Source organism: Lichenostomus cassidix, chromosome 6 (genome assembly GCF_008360975.1).
Source record: "Lichenostomus cassidix isolate B80296 chromosome 6, HeHo_3.0, whole genome shotgun sequence".
NCBI classification, from domain to species: domain Eukaryota; kingdom Metazoa; phylum Chordata; class Aves; order Passeriformes; family Meliphagidae; genus Lichenostomus; species Lichenostomus cassidix.
In genome coordinates, this window is record NC_139487.1 from 13,966,953 (window position 1) to 13,980,643 (window position 13,691).

General features: G+C 36.4%; 1 protein-coding gene across 1 annotated transcript in view; it reads left to right on the forward strand.

Annotated features, from left to right (window-relative positions):
* The window catches only part of LOC146435284 (adhesion G protein-coupled receptor A3-like), a 256,900-nt gene that overhangs the window by 1,183 nt on the left and 242,026 nt on the right, over positions 1-13,691 (forward strand). The gene's annotated exons all lie outside the window — the stretch shown is intronic.

Below are 13,691 nucleotides of genomic sequence, written 5' to 3' on the forward strand. Positions count from 1 at the left end.
AGGAGGCAACTGGTAAAGATAGTAATTTATAACATCTGGGAGGTTTGTGCTTGTAAATGTACAGATGTGCTGTGTATGCTCCAGTTCAGTTTTAGCTATAAGTGTTGAGTGACTTGATGCTGATTAGCTGTATCCTGATTATTTATTTGGGGAACTTTTGATTCTATACAAGATACAATAATTGCACTTCCTGCTATATTTTAATAGGGTGGTTTAGAGTATTACAGTACTTATCAACATAAGTTTTAACCTAGGTGATAGATTCACTGCTACTTCTATAGTTTGTATACTGGCTGTGTAGTTAGAGCTGGTACTCACCAGAATTATGAGCAGGAACTATTTTTTCCTATTGGTTAAAGACCTACAGAAACTCTCACACTCAGCATGTCTGCAAAGGTTTTTCCTCTTCAACATTGATTCACAGGGTCTTATTTAGGATTTTAAGAAACTTTTGCTGAGGTAAGTACCAGTCGATGAATCCAGCCAACCATGAGATCAACAGAAGTATGTATTCACTGTAGTGAAAAGAAATTGAATTGGAAACAGAAGTGAGAAAAAATGAACAGAGGAGGTGGTGTGTTTGAAGTGGTAGGTGGGAGGATTTGCTCACTTATGATTTAAGGCACCGGTAGCAAACTTGATCCTATCACCCTAAACACATTCATTTCAGGTAATGCTTGCTCAAAACTCATTAGAATGGTACAGTGCTAGTTTATTTAAACTTTATCGCAAATAGCTGTTGACCCAAGAGCTGATTAATCGGCCTTAGTTGATATAAAAGATACAAAAGATAAAAGTTTTGGGGTTTTTTTGTATTTCACATGAACAGTTACAGTACCATGTATCACCTAAACGTACCCCTTTCCTCTTACAGTCTCTCTTCTCAGTTTGTGGGGGTTCTTTTGTTTTTTTCTCTTTTTTTTTTCTTACCAGGAAGTAAAGTTAAAGCTAAATATTGATGGTAAAAAGGAAAAAAATTAAAATCTGTGTTAGTAGTTTTCAGTAGCTGGAACATACAGGTGACAATTTGATTGAATATGTCAAAGATTTTCCAGGAGAAACTGGTTTTTATGAATTAGGTTACACTTGTGGGATTTGGCCAGCTGTTGAAAACAATGATGATGAGCTCAAGTATTAGCGCTCTTACAGTTGTTTTTGTAGCTGCATGTGAGATGCAGGCAAAAGAGAATATTCTGGTAGATGCTGCCTTGCTTCCATTCAGTTTTATTGGCCCACAGAGAGAAAGAGGGCTTCAACATATGGAACATAACCTTTTGGATTGCTTTAACAATTAAGAAATACAGAGATGAATAAAAGAATATACGTTCCGATGCAGTAACACTGTAATGAAACAATGTAAGAGACATTTTGGGGTGTTTGGGGCAGATTATTCATGATATAGGGGTGCTGGTTCCCTAGTGAGATGCTCTTTTGGAAGGCAAGATCAAAGCCAAAGTCTGCTCTGCAGAGATGAAAGAGGAATTACCTCTGCTCTGTTTCTTAAGCCATTAAGAGATGAAGCTGTAGATGTGTAACATTTCATTTACATGCTCAGTAATATTACTTATCAGCAAATTTAGAAGTTATGAATTGGTAGCTTAATGTTCTTTCACATAAGTGACCATGGACCTAGTCTGAGTTTGACAATTCAGGCTCTTGATGGTATATATGTACTGAACTATTGCTACTAGAAATACTTTTAACGCAATCGCACGCAGTGACTACAAACCAGTTTGAAGTCACTGAAGAAATACTTATTCCTGACAGGTTTGGACCAATTATTTCCAGCTTATGAGGTGGGGAAGTCTGTAGAGGTTCTTTGAAATCATATGAACACTAGAGCTATTCAGTACTGTCTGAATGCTCCCAATGATAAACAATCACACTAGAAATAAAATCAAAATATAAGCTGATAAAGCAACTATTCTCTCCTCTTTATTTTATATTAAAACCCAAAACAAACAAAAAACCCCTTGTTCTGGACTCTGTTTCACCTCTTTATTTAGTATTTCACTCCTTTGGAAACAGGATTCATGTCCTTGACGTGGATCAAAAGAAGAAACTTAGCTGTAGCTTCACGAAGTATTTGCATGTATCTTGTTAAAAGGGATTCTAGTCCTTATGGATTTGCAACTTGCATCTCTGTGCTTTGTATTTTGGGACAGGGTGGAGAAAGGGAATTACTTTTTTTTTTCCCCCCATGAAGAGTACAGCTGTTGAATCACTAATTTATGGGATCTGCTCTCACCATTTCACTCTCAGTAGGCAAGGAAGTGTAGACCCAACAAGGAGGAGTCATATCACCTCAGGATAATGTAGTTTTCTTATTTTAGACTCAATGACTAAATACTCAGAGTCTTATATTGAACCTATATTTTATTTTATTTTTTTCAAGCGCAATTGGGTTGTAAAGTGTAACTCTAGGGAATAAGATTATTTGCAATCTTCCTTCTCTTCTATGTTGATGGAAATTTTAGTTGTTAAACTTTTGACTGAGTTGCTGAAATTTGGGCTATGTGGAGAAATTGTGTTGCTGCTTTTTTCAATGTGAAACTCATACAGTTTGAAATTTTGCGAATTAGCAGATTATATTCTCTACTGAACAGTATATTGGTAGGTTACTTACATGCTTTTCTCTTTCCTGTCAAGTGGTGTTAAAAACTTTATCCTTTTAATCTTGGAAGATCTCAGTTCAATACATGTCTTGGTATCACTGGGCAGAATATACTTTGAAGGTATAAATGCCATCAGTTTCTGATAGTAGCATCACTTATTTCTTTTTCCTCCCCCGATTCAAAAGAAAGTCCAGCATGTATACTGAAGGTTGATACTTTTACAATTTTTACCCACATGGAAATTTTTCCACCTATGGAAATGTTCTATTTAAACTGCTGTAATAGAAACAAGAAAATTTATGGTAGTGTATGGCTTACAGCAATTCCTTCTATAGGATTCTTAATACTTTGTATGTCTGTGCCTCTCCTCTGACTTTGAATTGGAGGTTGTCTCAAATTCCTGAGATTCTCAATTTCAGAGTAAGGCTACATGACTCCAGTGGTAATCCATAGCCATAATACTTAGGAAGGGGTGTTCGTCTTCAAAGCACTTCACAAACATTAAATAGTCTTCTGAAAGCAGCATTGCCCCACTTCTCGCTGTCCCAAAATTACTTTTATGTCACATTCATTTATATCATGTCTACTGGAATTTCTTCAGAGTTATTATATTACTGTATTTTTCTTTTCATGTCTAGTCTGGTCTTTTACACTCCTATATTCAGTTTAGGGTGTATTGATATAGTTTATTTGATATAAGCATCTTGTTTTAAAAATAGATCACCAAAATGTTCTTTATGTCCTAAAAAGTTCAGTGTTTAAGCTAGCCAAAGCAAACAGAGAGTTGAAGAAAGACTGAACAAAAACCATTATTCAGTAGTTTTATTTCCACATCTTAAAACTCACATATTATTATTTATTGATTTGAGACTGAACATAGCACTGCTAATTTGTAAATAACAGTGTTATTAAAGAAGGTAGGTTGATTCTTGTTATAAATGTTTTTGCAAACATTTTCCCCTTGGTTAGCTTACTGTGTTCCCTCAAAGTGGCAGGAAAAAAAGAATAAGAAACAGGTTTCCTGCTCCATTATTTATGTGTATATACATATTTATACATGCTTTCTCTGAAACGCTTAAATAAAGAAAAAGAAAAAAACAGTTTGTGAAAGAAACTCTTAATAGGGAAGGCTACATAAAATACACCAAAGACTTGGAAGGTCTGGGACAGATGGTTGGGGAGAGCAAAGTATAGAGAGGAGAAAGGTTCTGGTGATGAAAAATCTTCAAATATTAGTCAAATATTAGTCTAATCTTCCTTAATATTATGTGTAATATATTCTTATAGAGTGGCCATAACTTTTTTTTTTTTTTGCTATTTCTGACAAGGAAATACCTGCACCTGAATTCTCTTTCTCTGCTTTTGAACAGCAGAAAATACTAGTAGTAGGACCACTTCTAAATGACGACTTTTTTGGATGAAACTGATGCATTGGCATAGTTGGAAATTGTAACCCAAGAGGAACATGAAAAAAAGTTCTGTTAATGAAAACAGAATTCTCATAGCAAATAATGTCCAAAATACAATAAATGCTACTTTAATAGTTACCAAATACCATCACTTTTAAAAGTTTTATAAGTTTATAAAAGTCATCCTGAAGTTTTTTTCTCTATCATTATTAAACAGTAAATGTTGTCAGTTAAAACAGTGCCATATATCCTCCTAGTGCTTTTATGTCCTCATAACTTTTTTTGAGGAAAGCAGTTTGTGTAAGAGAGTGGGATAAGAATATCTGGAAAGAGATAAAATTATTTCACAGTATTGAGCATTTCCATAATTTGGTAATTTAATGGAGAAATCAAGTCCTTTCTTTGTTGCATACTAGGAAATTTGCAGTATTGTGATCTTACACATAGTTTCATTCCAGAGATAAAAATGAACTGGTGAGGACACCAGAGAGAGTAATGCATGGGGAAAGGGAGTTTTATCATATAAGTCTATATAATCTGATACCTGCTGAGAAGTCCTAAATGAAGCTGGGGTTTTAGGATGCATATAATTTGTCAGTTGTCTGGTTACTGACCTTCTTTGCCTTAAACAGGAAGAGATTTAGCATATCTTGTTGGCTCTCTTATATTTTTTCTTTTTTGATATGTTTGCCTCATATTTATAGAATCTATTTAATTTTATCTATCTAAATATATGTGCAACAGAAATTAGTTCTTGAAGTGTATGTATTTTCATCTCTTGCAGTGAGTTGGTGCAAGGGAGAAAGTGATTTATGTATATGGAATCTGCCTTTATATGAAGCTGCATGAGTTGATGCCCCTTGGGACCAAAGTACTGTCATCCTTTAAAATGGATTGTGGTTTTGGGTTTGTTTTTTATTTTTTTTTTTTTTTTAGGCATTCTGGAACATTACTCAAAGTATATTTTTATTTTTTTGTCCCCTTCTAAATATCATGACAGCATACTAAGATAGCAGGTGAGGTGAAGAGTAGGGAGTGGTGTAGTGGTTAGGGGAGAGGTGAAAGGGGAAGGTCCAGAAAGAAAGGGTCTGAGCAATGTTACTAAAATGAAGTTCCAAAGGTTTAAAATTTCATATACGTTGTCCTTTTTCTGCATCTTCAGAGGTTTAAAATCACAAATATTATTTAAGTGTGAGATGCTTTGCAACAACAGAATCATATTAATCCCTGTGACTCTAGAAGCCCATTTATTACTTTGCTATTAACACAGACCCAGAAACTTTCTGGGCAGAAATAGCCAAAGTAAAACGATGTATTTGTGCAAAGTTTCTCCCTATTTGAGACCCTCTGTCCTCACAGATTTTGCAGCTGCTGGATTCAACCATATTCCAGATTATCCATCCCTACTTTCCACACTGTTATCTTTTGCCTTGGTTTTATAACACGGAACTGGCATAAATCTGAAAGTTAAAGGGCAGAGTACCTTTACCAAGGCAGAACTTCTAGCAGCCAATAGGAAACATATATTTGTATATCTGCATCTCACACCCTTTGTTCCTGCTCATCTGAGGGCCAGAGCTTTTGCCAGCTTGGTTTTTAATACTCAATAATAGATGCATGTTTTCAAGAGTTGCTATTTATGCCATTTGACTTAGATTTTTGAGGAAAAATAGCCTATTGGGTCTGAACTTCCTCCCTTTCCATGTTTCTAATGGAATATCCAAACCCTCATAGCAGTAAAAGCATACAAACCATGAAAAGGGTGGGTATGTGCTTTTCCAGTCACTGTGATTATTTTCAATCAGTCACAAGTTTGCTGTCTAGTTCTAGACTTCTCAAATATAATTTGGCTAAAATCTCCATATTACCTATAATATTAACATTTTTTTCATCTGCTTTAGCAATTATGTAATACAGGGAGCACAGTTTAGGCTTTGTTCTTGCTCTTGTGGCAACGTGCCATTCTTCACCCTTCTCTTAAAATCAGTTCCAACTGTGTTTTCATGCCTGGGACTGATTTGAGAATATTCTGAAGGTATGGTTAGTCATGAAAGCTTTGCTTTTTCAACTTCTGTTACAGTCTTGCAGAGTTGTTGACAGTTTCTTTTCTGTACCTAGTTGGATACCATCTTATCTGAACAGCAGTTTGTCAAATGCATAAACAGTTCTGCCAATAACACAGCACACAGCAGTTTATGGGTGTTATGCTCACAGACCTGTAAATCTTTGCAAAAACCTGAGATTTATTCCTAGATCATATGGAATCTGGATTTTCTGATAGCTGTGCATAAGTAAGCAAATTCTTTTAAACTTGTATTTTAAGCTTTCCTTTGCAGAGTGGCTATTCATCAAAACTTATGAGGACAGAAGGACACTGGCATGTGTTTTCAGCATTTGTACAGCACACAACGAGGGTTAATGGATTTTCTATGTTACTAAGGTATCATTATGGCTTACAAGTAACCTGGTAAGTCAAGGTCTCTAAATTATGAACATTTATGATTCTCCTTGTTTATTGAAGAATTAATAGCAATCAAGATAGTGTCTCTTCATAAAACCTTTCTCTTTGTGTTACGAGATTGCCTGTCCCCGAGAACTCATGTTTATTAACACAAGTGTTAATTGGGAGGGTAAAGGTTTTATGTGTACTGTGACTTGAGAAAAGAACAAACTGCATCACAGAATGGAAAATAAGGTTAAAACTAGTAGTAACCAAATCAAGCCTGGAAAATTTGAAGAAAAACATAATGGAAGGATTGCACATTACACTATTGTATGCTGGTAGTTCCCTGGCAACATTTATTTTGATATGATAGATCATAATCTGTTTGTGTGAGCAACTTTATTGCCAGATTAGGTTTTATAGAATTTTCAGAGGAAAAATATACTGAAATGTTAGGAAAGGTTTCTCTAATGGAATGTGCTAACAATCTAGCACAACAGGAAACCTACAAGCATTTAAGAGAGAGGGAGAAGAAAAACGAAAGCTATTACCAATTTCGAGGAGTAAAATTTGTCAGAACTCCTAACTTCTGTGAACTACTAACTGACGAATTTTTTACCTTAAAATATGTCTTATCTGGGGAACTTTGCTCTCCTAAGAAAGATGCTTAGTTCTTTGTCTTCCATGGATCATCTTCTTTGCTTTGTCCCATCTGTCCCATTCCCAGAATCTTTCCATTCTACACTTTCCTTTTTTCCCCCTGTTAATATTGATACTTCTGCCTGTTTTTATTTTTCATCTGTATTTTGTTTTTGTTCCCTAATTACAAGGATTGCAGACTGCCAGTGCATTTCTAAAGCAGTAAGCAGCCTGTCTCCCTCCTCATCAGCTCTGCTTTTGGTCCTCTGGTGTGCTCCACTTCTGTGCCAGCCTCTGCACTTTCACTGCCCCGTGCTGCAGGCTCTGCTTTGAGCTCACTGGCTCCACCACTTCTTTAGTCTTGCATGACTTCCCAGTTTCTTCAGCTTTTCTAAAACCCTCTATTACATCTTCCCTCATCACCTTTGATCCTTGACTCATTTTATCCTTCTCTTCTGAACTCGCTGAGTGGAACAGAAATAAGCGAGGACATGGGTCCTTAGAGAGATCTGAATTAAGTCCTGGAGTTCAGCCGTGCCTGGAATTGGGGCCAGGCAGATGGAGTTGATCCTATTACACAACTTAGAAACAGGAAAAATCTTGTGAATCTCTAGCTCTTCCTCTTAGAGCTGATCATTGAAACTGCTGCTAGTGGAGTAGAGAGGTCTGAATGTGGTTATGTCAAGCAGTAATTTTATATTGACCCACCAGACGTGCTGCTGGTGATCAGAGGGAGCAGCCACAATGATCAGAGTTGTTTTCCATCCCCAGCATTGTGTGTCGTTTAGAACAGAAGAAGAAAAGTTTAATTTCAAGTTTTCTCTACACCTTTGTGGCAACATTCAAACAGTATTGCAACTCTCCTTGAAAAACTGTGAAATGTGTGTGACGCAAATACTTACAGTGATAAAGATGAAATCTTGATGTGTGCTGTTATTCTCCATGCAGTTCTAGAGCCATAAAACTAAAGTTCACATAAGCAAATCTAAGCTTAAGGGACTGTATCCATTTCTTCTGCAACACAGCTAGTATTATTCACATAATTATCATAAAAATCTTAAATTAGATCAGGTTAATGAACTGTTCTCAGCCATGGCTGAGAAATATGGCTGTTTGTCAACTGAGGTGACAGTTGACAAATCTGTGCTAATTTTGTAAAGGACACAATTTTCTATCCATACTACACATGGCATGCAAGAAAGGAAACACAGTCAAAATGCATAAGTGGAAACCTGCTTTCCATTGGAAGAAAACAATGTATTAATCTCTCAGTAATGGATGTCATCATTATAAGGCTTTTGTACCAGGAGGGCATTAGTGAATTCTGTTGTACCAACATTTTAATCATTAGAGGTTTGCCTCACTGGAGTCCCTGATGGAGTCAGCATCTCACCTACAGCAGAGTGATAGAGGGTGAATAGTGAAATTTGGTCACATTATTCTTGAAGTAACTCTCCAAAGTACAATATTACTTTTAAAGCAATTTGGATTATGTGGTGCTTAGAAAACAGAGTCAAGCTGTGGGAGTTACGACACCAGATATTCAGGTAGCTGTTAAATTGCTGGTGCATGGGAGAATAATTTCTGTAGTTTGTTTCTTTATCCCTCCGTGTTTGGTAAACAATAGACTCTTGGAAGGTTAATCTGCTCTTTGCCTGGGTTATATCATGTAAAGGTCTTGTGGAGGGAAGTTCAATACTTTTTTCCTTTAATATTGAGTGACTGGTAAGAATATTAAGCCAATCCAGTGGGAGCAGTAAGACACCAGTTGTGGTTTTATGGGTTCTTTTTCTGTGAATCATGCTTTCCTTTGCTTTCCTTTCCTTTCTTTAGCACCAGTGCTAGTTGGGTCACGTTAAAATTTTACAGTTTGAGGAGCTGTTTTTTGTGGATGCTGGGTATACCTGAAGAAGAGCAGAAGAGGATGACATTTGAGATATGAGCATCAGAAAGTGACTTAATGTCAATCACAGATGCTTGGTATTTATTTTTATGACTTAATGTGTGCAAAATGAATGCCAGCTGTTGTTAAATTAAGAGTTACCTGGCATATTTATATATTTGCTATTCCTTATGGAGCTGTAGCAGTTATTCTAGTTCTGATATCTTTGTTTCTTTTTCTGTTTAAGTGAATGAGATTTGCAAGGAAAGAGAAAGATAAATTTTCTAACACTTTTCTTTTTCTTTCCTTTCTGTAACAAAAGGATGAATAAGGAAATTCCTAAGACTTAAAATGTGGGGAAAAGAACATATTAATGGTCATTTATTGTTGTAATGCTCATAATTCTCTCCCCTTTCTGCGCAATTAAAAGTTATAAATAACAATATAAAGAGTCAGCAATATAGATTGATGAAGCAAAAAATAACCATGAGCTAAATAAATGTAATAAATTATAATCTTCTGCATTTAGAATAGATGAAGTTACTGCTGTAAAGTACTTCATGATTATTGATTATTATTATAAATTTGTCTCTAATAAACTATTATTTTTAAAAGAATGCTAATTAATTAATTTATGCCTATATTTAATAACAAATCCATTAGTGAATTGGTCTATGAAATGACCTTCATAACAATTTTACACAGTTGAACAGTAACTTGCTGACTAGGACAACATCTCTTTTTAAAATAAGTAATAACAGCAGTATTGCTAATTGGACAAAATTACTTCAAATGGAAATACCCTCCATATATTTTCATATATTTTTAATAAGACTAAGAGAGTTTGTTGCCTGACTCTGTGTAATTAAGTGCTGTTTTGTTTTTATCTTTATAGTTACCTTTGAAAAACTCAGGTCAACTATTTGGTGTTGTTATTGTGACTACTTTACAAATGGAATACTTGGTTACTATGCTATTTGGTAATGAAGAGGGATTAGATGCCAAGCCTCAGTTTGGAAAAGATTAGAGCAAATAATTTTTTAATGCTAGCTTTCCAAAGTACTTCTTTAGCTGAAGCAGAGTGATTGTTTTAAACAAATGAAATCCCTCAAGTAATCATTTATTAAATAGCACTTAAGTCAAGTTGGTTTGGTGTTTTTCTCTGAAAGTTTCTGTCAAAATGGTGGTACTGAATTACATGTTGAGCCAGTCATTCTGTATGATTATTTAGTCTATCAGCCTTTTTGGTTGGCTGTTGTTTCCTTTTTGAAATGGGAATAGGTAATAAAGCTTTGGAAGAAGCTTTAGTCTGAAGAACTGTGGCAGCTGGGTTTCCTGGCTGTTTTTACTTGCTGCTTTGCTGTTCTGTTTGAATTGTCAGTTAACAATCCTGTTCTGGAATAAGTAAAGATATGATAAATGGACTGATAAATATGATAATGGACATTAAAAAATGTTTATGATTACACAGCTTTTAATTTTCTGCAGCCTGGACCATTAATAAAAATACACGTGGCTGTTCTGGAGCAGGCTGAAGAGCCATGGAATATCCCAGTGTCATGTCTCCAGATTAAAAATGTTTAAAACAGGTGCCTATGGTAAAGTGACATTGTGATATTTGCCACAAGGATCTTCTAGTCTCCATTGCAGCTCAGAGTTGTGGTTCCTGTGCATTTAATTTACCAAAATGGATTGATTTTCCACAGCCTGATTCAGCCCCTCTCCAGATGCCATGCCAGTTCCCTGCATTTGGAGCATCCCATGGTAAGAAATACCACAGCTCAGCTGCCTGCTGGCAAGAAACCATCCCACTTTTGTTTATTTCTGAGTTCCAGTTTGTTTCATTCAGAGCTGATGTGGTTCTCAAACTTGAGAGAATGGACCATGCTTGGTCTTCAGTAGGAGAATCTGTCTGTTTGCTTTTCTCTTATTATCTGTTAGTCACTGTCAGTAAGCTGAGAGGTAAGGGGGTGATGAAATGTCAAGAATTAAAATTAATTTATTCTACTAATAGTATTTTTCTGTTTTCAGCACTGTGAGGAGAGAACAGTTATAAAACGTTTTTTTATAACAAAAATCATTATATTTAACTTAATCTGTGGAAAAATGCTTTGGTCTTCTAGGAAAAATCAAAGAAGCTCTATTTCTGCTTTTAACATTTTGGATTAATGAAAAATAACTAAAAGTTCAAAGTCAGATTTCTCATTGGTTGGCCTAGTTTTGTTGTGTCAGGTTGATAGATTTTCCTGTTTCCCCCTGTATTCCTGAACAATAAGAGCATCTTCAATTTTCCTTGTATGTTGAGGCCAGTATTTTGTGCATTGTTTAGTTGTTGGCACTGGAGAAAGCAGAGAGGGAGATGTTCTGACCAATAAAAAAACCTGTTAAATTGCAATAACAGCATGCCAGTGAGAAAAGGTTTTGGAGGAGGTAAATGGCTTCAGAAGGTATAGGGTGCTGGTCAATGATCCTTTTTAATTTCTTTTTTCAGCCGTTAAAAATAATTTTCATTGGTTATTGAGGCTGGCAGTGTATTTGTTCAGAAAGACTGCTGCATGATTCTGTTGATTGATAATGCTTTGCTGGAGTTACACTTTACTTTTGTCTTTCACTCTATTCTATAGTTATAATATGCTGAAAGAAGTTGAGTAGATTTTGTTACTTACTGGATATGGGTCACCACACTATTAGTCTGAGACTGGAAGGAAATGAGTAAAAAAACTAGAAGTGGAAAAATTCTGGTTTTCAGACTGAATTTTTTGACTGGGGGAAACAAAGGTAAAAACATTGATTGTTATTTTATACAGGGTTCTACTTTTTAGCCAGTCTCTCTGTAATGCTCTCCTTGGTATAGTCTGTCCCCATTTTTTCTGTGGGACATACATGAGGCTGATCCTCTCTGAACATCTGGCCACAAAGCCTGGGATTCATTGCTGTCACTGGGCTTAGGACAGGCTGCTGGGCTTTCACCTTTTATTTTTTACTTTGTTCTGCACCATTTTCCTGATTTTGTGCCGTACTGCTGTCTCTTTCTAGTGTGCTTTTTTTGTAGGGAGGGTGTTTTGGTTTTGTTTTTTAACTTGCTAATCATGGGAGCCACCTTTCAGTAACTGAGGAGTAGGAGAGTCCTCTCCTTGAGCCTTCAGCAGAAAAGCCTTTGCTAGTTTTGATCCTTCAGGGTGCCTACTGTCTGTCAGATTAACCCTGAAAGAGGAGATGCTTGGAGGCAGACTTATCACATGCTTACACCCCATTCAACTGCATTGGTGCTTTTTACAGCAGGGCAAAATGATTAAAATTTAGATAGTTTCCTCCCTGCATCGGTCTGTGTGCATGGTTTGAAGATTTACAGACTGCACAGAGGACATCCTGCCCAGTCTTCAGAGACTGATCTCTTCTGCCAAGGTCTTCTCCAGGTCTGGAGAAATGTGCCTGTTGCTGACAGTCAGAGTTGAAGTCTGTCTTGCTGCAGTGGAGGATGCTGTGGGGTCCTGATGGGTTCCCCAGCCCTGAGTGAATGTGGTTATAGGGGAATGTGTCCTCACTTTGAGCTTGCAAGTGTTGTGTTAAAATACTATTTTTTGGTCGGTTCGGAGTTGTATTTAATAGTAGTTACTCTGCAGAAAAAGAGACATACAGATCACTGAACAAAAGTAATATTTTATTAAGGTTATTTTGCCAGTGTTTAAAAGAATAGGGGTGAGAATATTAGTTATCTTGAGCTTATGAATATTCCATTAGCTGTCCAAGTATTTTTCTCCTCTGCTTTTCTGTGATTTTCTGTACGTTTCAGGAAGAAGATTCCTATAAGATCCAGATAAAATTCAGCATTGGAAAATGCTAAGTGAAAAAGGGTCTGTGGAACATTTTTAACTTTCATATTGATTGACTGTGAACGAAGCAAATGTTATCTGCAGGAGTGATGCTCTGGAGGCAGGATACTCCCTGTGGAAAGGAAAACTCAGCAGCAGTCAACATTCATGACAGAATGAAACATCTTGTTCCCACTGTGTAAGCCCACAGTGGTGCACCTGCATCTTGGACACTGACTCTGACACAGCTCTGATTCTTCCATGTTGAAAAGGTCATAACAGGACAAGGAAAGGTATAGAAATATGTAGAGTTGTGGGCAGTCTTGTGTGTGAGGAATGATGAACAGCTGAGGGGCTTTTATCCTGAAAACCTCTAAGGTGTGTTAAAAGTAAATAGGGAACTTTATTCACTGTTTTCCATATTCTAGGACTGAGGAGGCAACAAATGATTGGAGTTCCATAAGAAATAAGAAGCAGGTTAGCTGCAGAGCTTCTTGCTGTGTTTTTTGTGTTCATGTATCTTCTCTTGACTACTGCCTGTCAAAGACAGGACAGTGAGTTAAAAGGATTCCTGTCTGACCTGCTCCTCATGTCTTGTTGCTGTTCAGTGTATTTATGCACAATCCAGGTGGAGCACATAAAGTTCTCAGAAGACAGAGTCAGGTGGAATGATTACAGCCTGGGGCAGCTCTGTAGAGTAACACGGATCACTTGGCAAGCTGGACTTGATAGATCAGCATTCATTTTGACATGGCCAAGAATGTTGTCATATATCCAGAATAAAGAAAATAGTTAGCGCTTGCATTTTCCAGAAAACAGTTCCAAAATTGTGTCACTGCAAACAGTTAATTATAATGGTGCATAATCAGTTAAACATCTGTTCCTGGTGTG